Raw genomic sequence first — 9,203 nt, 5'->3', positions numbered from 1 at the left:
AGAGAGGCAAGTTGGGGCCCCGGTATATTGGGCCATTTCGTGTGATTGCAAGGATAGGTCGGGTAGCCTACCGGTTGGAGTTGCCAGCAGAGTTGGGTCAGATCCATGACACTTTTCATGTGTCGCAGCTGAGGAAGTGCATAGCCGATGAGTCGGCAGTAGTTCCATTGGAGGATATTCAGGTGGATGCGAGCCTGAATTACGCGGAGAGACCAGTGGCTATCAGGGATCGGAAGATCAAGGTTCTGAGGAACAAGGAAGTACCTCTGGTGTTGGTTCAATGGCAACACCGTAAGGGATCAGAAATGACTTGGGAACCGGAGTGCGAAATGCGGGAGCAGCATCCGGAACTATTTGCAGAGTGAGACTTCGAGGGCGAAGTCTAATCCAAGTGGGGGAGAGTTGTAACAGCCCGGAATCTCAGGTATTATTAAAATTATGTTTTTGGGGTGATTTATGAGGGGACTCGGCGAGTTGGAGCCTAGACTCGCCGAGTAGGATCGCAGACTTGGTCGCGGGTCCGCAACTGGACTCGACGAGTCCAGATATGGACTCGGCGAGTCGACGCTGTTTAGCGGAAACCCTAACCGTTCAGGTTTGGGACGTATAAAAGGGGTCCATTGGCCGTCATTGTTCGTTTTAGCCTTCTGAGAAGAACCCTAAATCGATTTAGTGCAGCAGGAGCAAGGATCTTAGGCCATTGTTGGTTATAGAAGAGTGGGTGTGCAAGGAGGAGGAAGGATTGGCTAAAAGAGCAGCAAGGGGTTACATTCTGAGGATTGGGAATACAGAGAATACATCATCCAGGTAAGAATTCGTGTATGCTCTGCTATATTGATGTATTTATGAAATTAGGGTTTATAGAACCCATTTAGTGATTTGATGAAGTAATGCCTTGTTACCCCACGATTATAATCTTGTATTAGGACCTTTAGAGGTCCAGAAGGTCCCATGCATGTGTACTTCGGGACGAGACCTATCTCAGGAAGCAGTTACTCGTCTGCATGGCATGGACTCGCCGAGTTGTTCTTCAGACTCGGCGAGTAGCTTGAAGATTTACTGGGACTCGCCGAGTTGTTCATCAGACTCGGCGAGTGGAGTCGGGGTGGCCCCGCGATTCTTCCACGAGGACCTCGTCGAGTCAAGAGGAATACTCGACGAGTAGAAAGGGAATATTCAGGAATTTGTGAGGACGACTAGACTCGCCGAGTCGCCATGGTACTCGCCGAGTCCAGTCGAGTTGACCGTTGACCAGAGTTGACCTAAGTCTGACTTCTTAGGGATAGTCACACTTAGATGATATGAGTGCTAATGAGTCATGTAATGCTATAGGAGGGTTGTAGCTCGTTGGTTTGTGCACCAGTGATTTCAGGAGTTGCTAGCTTTCAGCATTTACGAGGTGAGTCTTCTCACTATACTGTACCCGGAAGGGTTTGACTGTGTGACCGGAAGGTCGGATATGATATGTGATATGTATGCTATATGTGGTATGTTATATGTTATATGTGCTATGTATTATGGGCCGGAAGGCGATATGATGTGTGATGGACCGGAAGGTCGGCGTGGGTAAGGCCGGAAGGTTTACCCAGCAGGGACGGAAGTCCCCTGAGACACATGGACCGGAAGATGTGTGATGGACCGGAAGGTCGGCGTGGGTAAGGCCGGAAGGTTTACCCAGCAGGGACGGAAGTCCCCTGAGACACATGGACCGGAAGGTCGGGCCTGGAAAGGCGTATGTGCGTAAGTTGTATATTGGGGAACTCACTAAGCATTTATGCTTACAGTTGTTGTGCATGTATTTCAGGTACTAGCGAGGACCGTGGGAAGGCGCCGGCATGATCGATACACACTGAAGATTGTTTTATGATCTTGGGAGTTTGAATAATTGTATTGACCGAATAATTAAACTGTTTATGCCTTGTTTTTAATGGAAATAATTATGTTTTAAAATGAAAAACTTGTTTGAAAAATTTGAGTTGTTACAAATATTGTATATCAATAAAAAAAGTTCAAAAATATAAAAGAACTAATGGAATAAAAGAATCACCCCCAACTTAAATGTTGATATAAAAAGCTATATACCATCAAATCTTAACATAACATAATTAAATAATTGTTTTGACAACTTAAAAAAACTTATATACTGTTGTGAACCACTTTCAGTTGGTACAGGTACAGAGACCTTAGGTGGAGGAGGCTTACTTGCTTTATCATGATCATTAGGTGGAGGAGGCTCACAACAAGTTTAAGCCCATCTAGATCACCTCCAATTCTCACATCAATTCTTGATGGATATGTTGAACTATCTGCACAAGAAGCTGACAAACATGACAAGGCTCTCCAAGATGGATAAAGACTTCCATTACATCTGCTGCCTGTGGACAAACCTGTACACCACAAAAAAAAGTAAGATTGTATTATACTATATATATATATATATATATATATATATATATATATATATAGAGAGAGAGAGAGAGAGAGAGAGAGCATTAGGAAGTACGACATGTTATGGTATGGTTACCCATATAAGGTCTTTCTGCTTAAAGCTAAGAAGCCTCCCGCTATCATCAAAACTCGACAAAATGTTTGATATGGTCCAACAAGATTCTTTCTTAATACTTTTTTTATGTGGTTATTGGTCAGCAAGTTGAGAAGACAAGTCAAAGCTATGACTTCAGTTTTACCCATCTTCACTCTTGTTGAACCATTTTCCTGTCATTCATTAAGCTCATTAAGAGCATCAACTAAGTGTTTTTATTAAATAAAAAAGAATTTGAAAATGTTTTTACCTGAGCAATGACTCCAGTTTCAATAGATATGGGGCAATAAGTTAATCTTTTACACCCATCTGTACGGAGGTCTTGAGCAATTCCTCCCTATATAAAATTCTTTTCTCCAACAATTCATATTTAAATATAGCTTAGGAATATAACTAACTTTAGACACCTAAGGCTTGGGAGCAAATGTTTTTAAGTACAATTTGAAGAAAAGATACTAACCTTTTAAGGAAATTGTTGATCAGTGAACAAATATGGAGCTTAATAGACAGCTTGAAGAGTACCCTGGTGCTGATTCTGGCTATAATATAAACAATAATAATATTATTAGATGTTTCTTTTAATGTCAAAACAGATGCAAGACCAACTCTCAGTATAGGAACAACCAGGAAACAAAGAAGGGTTTATTAGTTAACTAAAATTCACAATTAAAGACGACTTTTACCATTATAGTAAACCCAAAATAAGTCTTTTTTTCCCAAAAGAGTAAACCCAAAATAATTTTTTATTCTAAACCAAAATCTATACATATAACTTTCTATCAACATAGGTTTCATCCAAATCAAAATCAAAGCATTAGAACATTAAATATATAAATTATACTTGATTGTTAAGAGAAAAAAAAAAGATACAAAACCTGGTGATTTGGAAGGTAGATTGGACCTTTCTTGACGGTGGGCCCCGCACCCGGGACCCACAAAGATATCAGGAAGCTTAGCACCCCCTTTGTTCAGCATGCCACAGTTTTCACTTTGAAGACCATTCCAATCAACAAATAATAAGAAAAAAGTCAAAAACCCAAAAACATATGGTAAAAGCCAAGCTCAAAAGTTCAACAATCCACTTAATGATTATGCAGCATAGACCTTTTTCACAATAGTAGCTATACAACCTCTTAAAGAAGAGATCAAAATCAGCAATTGATTCGACTTTCAAGCTTTCACCATTAAGAAGCCCAGAAGGGCTTTCAGAACCTGGACTTGGTGCTTTCTTATAATCCTGGAATGAGGAGTCCCGATATGTCTGGTGAAAGTTCAACATACAGAGCAAAAGATAAGTGAATTGCATGGGTTCATAAGCATCTGATCTGACAAAACACAAAAGAAAGAAAAGTTGATCAAATAACCTTAAATATGTTCCTGATGGTATACAGGGATCTGCTAGAGGAAGGGCCTGCAAGTTCATGTTAAGCATATCATCATGTGGTGGGGAATGACCTGAAGAATCCAATGAGTGATTAATAATCTTGTTAGTTGTTAGACACAAAAACTAGTTATCATCCCAATTTCTGACAAGTCATTAGGTTAAAAGAAGTTCCCTGACTAAATTAGTCTAGTATTGTTTAAAGACTCAATGTCTGTGTCCATTTTACATGTTAGCCCGCCCAAATAATCCTAATAATCATGTTAGACACAAAAAATAGTCATCATCCCAGAGTATGATGGATTATTTGTATTAAAGTTTGATCATTTGGTGTATATAAGAAGTTCCCTTACTATATTAGTCAAGTATTCGGTTCTTAGATTTGTCACCAGAAACAATAATTCATGTTTGATTTGGAGAAGATGGAGATTGTTTCAGGTAGTACAGGACCGAGCGGTGGGCAACCGGGCCACAGCGCAGAGCACACGTCTCTAGGTCCCAAAACATACCTTTGGCAAATTAGATCTAATTGAAGGACCATGGGAAGGCAAGAAGTTGGAGATGTGGAGAACAGCGGTCGGCTGAGCAAGTCGACGACTGTTGTTGAGAAGTGTCGAGATAAAGATAAGGTCGGCCATGTAAACAAAAACATACCTTAATCGTACTTAGGGCTTGTAAAGTTGAGCAGTCGTTGTAGTCTCCGATGACGTGAGGTGAGCCCGAGGTCGCTGGTGGAAACAGATGAGCCGAGGTCACCAGTGGAAAGAGATGACATGAGGTCGCCGATAGGAGGTGAGATTAGGGAGCGAACATTACAGAGACAATTCCTTGAAAAAGCCCTAGATAATGGTCCTGCAATGGCGAGGTCTTTAACTTTTCTAATTTTTTTGAATTCGAGGTTTTAGATTTGGTCGATGCCATTAATGAGGAGACCTCGTAGATCAATTACAATTCACCTTCGCTTTATCTTCTTGTTCTCCTCTTGATGATTTCAGACTCCGTATCTACGACTTTACATTATATTTTTCAGAAAGGAGTCTTTGTGGAGCATTGGGGTTTTTCTTTATTTCATAACCCTCGCACGTACTGGGTTGAGAGAAAACAAGAGAAGCAGAAGCTTGGAAGAAAATAAAACCCTAGCACGTGCTAGAGAGAAGGGGGGTGGCGATGGCTTAAGGTTTACAGAGAGACGGGAGGTAGAGAACGAAAGGAGATCTAGAGGAGAGAGTATCAGAGAGGGGAGAGTGGATTGCAAGGATGAAAGATAGATAGAAGATAGAAAAAATGAGGTGGGTTTTCAAAATTTTGGAGATTCCGTTTCCCCCTTGTCTACTAAAAGCGCATTTCATTAAAATTATAAAGCGACAGGTACAGACGAGGCACATTTAAGATAAACCACCCTCCGTGTTTTTAATTTTTTTTCTTGAGACACTAAATTAAGGGCACGCAATAATGCGCGACGTAAATCCTTAAATTTTATGGAGAGATAACACTATTTTAAGGGCACGTCCTTTTGCGTATCATTAATCAGTGCGTGTCGTAAAAAGCGCGTCATTAAAGGTCTGTTTTCTAGTAGTGTGAAAAATGGGGATGTCACAGTCTCGTAGCATACAAACTTCGTCTACCACGAGAACTTAGCAACGTACATCCCGTCTTTCATGTGTCAAACCTAAAGAAGTGTGTTGGATATTATTCCTTTTATATATCAGCTCAGATACTGATTTGTTGGAAATATAACAATCTGATCACCACAACAAAAGGCTCGGTTACCAGTTACTGTGTGACAGATATATAAGTTTAAGATATAATATGTAGATATATATACAAAGAATAATAATTGCGGAATAAGTATAAATATGAAAGCTATAAATGACTGAAAGCTATAATAATATAAATGACTGTATTTAAATGACGTAAAGCTATAAATAATATAAATGACTGTATTTAAATGACATAAAGCTATAATATATATATATATATATATATATATATACACACACACATATATATATATATACATATATATATATATATATATATATATATATATATCAAGTAGGTTCGTCTACAAATTGACTGAACTGGACTCGTGGAACGACTGGTCGATATTTGTTCTCTTGGAATGATTGGTCGATATTGGGACTCTTGGAACGACTGGTCGATATTTTTTCTTTGAATGACTGGTCGATAATAGGACTCTTGGAACGACTGGTCGATATTTGTTCAAAGATCAATCCGACATTGGATAAGTAACAAAAAGTTCATTTAAAGCCCGGTTTTATGTAAAACAAGTTGTTTACAAAAGGGTACAAAATACATGAGTTTATGTATTTGTATTTGAGGTATTTTTGCGTAAAAACATGCACACGGGTCGTGTAAGATATGGCACAAGTGACATGGGTCGTGTAGGAAGGTTTAGGAGGGTTTTCTTGATAATGATGCTGAACACGGGCCGTGTTGGGTTTAGGCTTGGTTTGAACATGGGTCGTGTTGAAGTACAGAGGCAAACAGAAGAGTACATGGGCCGTGTCTGATATAAGGCATGCTGAACACGGGCCATGTTCACGCAGCTGTCAATTTCGGGAATTTTGTGATTTGAATGTAAGTTTTTTTTGTGATGTTTTGGCTAAGGTAACGGTGTTATGGTGTTTTGATGATGTTTTCAAGGTTGTTTAGAGGTTGGAAGGAGGTTGATATAAGGTGGTGATGGTGATGAAATTTCTATGGAGATGACGATGAATAGTGATGAGTTTTGTGGTTGATCTTGATGCAGAAGGTTTTGGGTTGTTTCATGGTTGTGTTTTGGTGTATTTATGTAACGGAAGTGTTTGGTGGTGTATGGTGTGATGAACAAAGGTAGTGAAGATGAAGAACCTTGAGTTTCAATGAAGAAGATGAAGATGGTTGACGGTGTTCTTCATTTCATTGTTGATGATCATGGTGTTCTTCATTTTCTCCAGGGATTTGTCTTTGTTCTTGAAGAAGATAAAGATTGGTGATGTTCTTGGAAGTGTTTCTAGGAAGTGTTATAAGTTAACAAAAATGAACACACACACTTTTACACATAAACTCACGTATACATATATGAGTAAGAAATATCTTCATGCACTTGAGTTTAAGTGAAAGAGTTGGATGCAAGTTGTGGTAGAGTAGGAGGCAAAAACGTGGGTCTTCATTTAGCTTCTCATTTCCATGCTTTGTTGACCTTTCCTTTGTTTTGACTAGTCAACACAACATATCTATATATAATACATATATACATATATAATACATACATATATACATGTAGAATACATATATATATATATATATATATATATATATATATATATATATATATTGTTGAACTGTTCAGTCACAAGGCTAATTTTTTTCGTCTATGTGTTTCTGTCATTCGCGTGTTTTCGTATTTTCCGTTTTGATCACGCATTCATGCAACCTGAAATAACTGATAATATTTGTTAGATAATACAAAAACAGATCATCTTAGTTCAGTGATGGTCACATACAAGGTCGCATACAAAAACATTTTTCAACAAAGTGTCTGTCCGATGAGACACTTGTGTACCACTCGATGAGATCGAACTAGACGAGATCTTACAGTTCGTGGAAGAAACCATAGAAATTATGGATCGGGAAGTCAAATGAATGAAACAAAGTCGTATCCCGATAGTGAAGGTTCGCTGGAATACAAAGCGGGGACCTGAATTCACATGGGAGCGTGAAGATTCCATGAAACAGAATTACCCTCATCTATTTCTAGGTCCATGATTTGTATTCAGTGTCTGAATTACGGGACAAAATTCCCTTTAACGGGGGATGATGTGACAACCCGAACCTTTTTCCGTTTCCGTTATCCGATTTCCGTTAGTAAAATTTGAATTTTCATTAAATTTCTGTCAAACTTCTTGGTTTAGAAAATCATCTAGTTTTATATAAGTAAATTTTTATACGAGTCGGAACCAAAGATCGCGCGACAAAACCCGAATATTCTGGAAAAATCAAACAGTTTTCGGCCTAAGTGAGTTTATGGCCGTAAACCCGTGTACGGCCGTACACTCGTTTACGGCCAACGTTGGGTGGACCCCACCACCGACCACGAAAACCCCTATAAATACTAGACCCCACCCATCATTTACACTTTTCTGGCTGAACACTCTCTCCTTCTCTCTCTAAACTCCTGACTGTACACCCATAAAACACCCTAATCCTTCCGAAAATCATCAAGAATCGTCATTGGGAGTTGATTTGGAGCATCTAGAACACGTTTTTCATCGATTCCAGCACCCTTGTTCTTGAGTGTACGGCTGTATACCCGTCAAATCTGCGAATCTTCATTGACTGCACACTAGTTCACAATCATACACACTTCAAACCTTCAAAGGTTGTACACCTTTCAAGAGACGGTTCACGGCCGTACACCAGTTCACGGTCGTAAACTCCCTTCACGGCCGTAAACTCCATTCACGGCCGTAGACACTCCCTAAGTGGTGCATAAGACTAAAAACCCACTTTCCTCAATTCAATCAAGTCCCGATAACATTCCTTAACCAAAAGAAAGTGTTTTTCTAACACTTTATCTAACGAAATCGCTAATTTAGATACGTATATGTATTTAAGTGCTCTTAGGATTCCGTTAAGTGCCACGTACAACAACTCGAGGGTCTTCGTTTCCAGTTAATTAATTCGACACTTGCACACAACTAACAGTGAGTTCATACCCCTACGCTTTTATGATTTTTAGTGTTTTCAGGGGGAATACAAGCCAAACTCAATAGATTTTAACAATTTTAAAACTTATGCAATTGATACAGTCAAACGATTTCCACGTTTTATAAAATATTTAGACATTTCATCCCTTTTGTACTATGTTGAGCATAAGGGACACTTTTATCTTGGAAACATAATTGCATTACTTTTAGAACGATTTACAAACCAAGTACATAACATTTTAAGCAAACTATAATTGGTATAGTTTGGGGAATTCAATACACAACTTTTACCGATTCAGATTACATACATGGGTAAACCTATAAACTATGAAAGATTTAGTTTATGATATACATTGCTAGATGAGTACAACATTTAATAATACTTAAGTATAATTATTATTACCTTATAAAATATACAACGAATTTCAAATACAAGAGAACAATACAGAACCATACGTAAACTAGTTAATACATGATTGTGAGACAACTCTTCGATTGTACCCTTCGGGGTAAAGATTAAATCATATCATAGTATAACTAGAGTCTCCTAGAGGGAAGCGTGAGATTT

The sequence above is a fragment of the Lactuca sativa genome, chromosome 5, assembly GCF_002870075.4.
Source record: "Lactuca sativa cultivar Salinas chromosome 5, Lsat_Salinas_v11, whole genome shotgun sequence".
NCBI lineage: Eukaryota > Viridiplantae > Streptophyta > Magnoliopsida > Asterales > Asteraceae > Lactuca > Lactuca sativa.
This window is presented reverse-complemented; position numbering follows the sequence as displayed.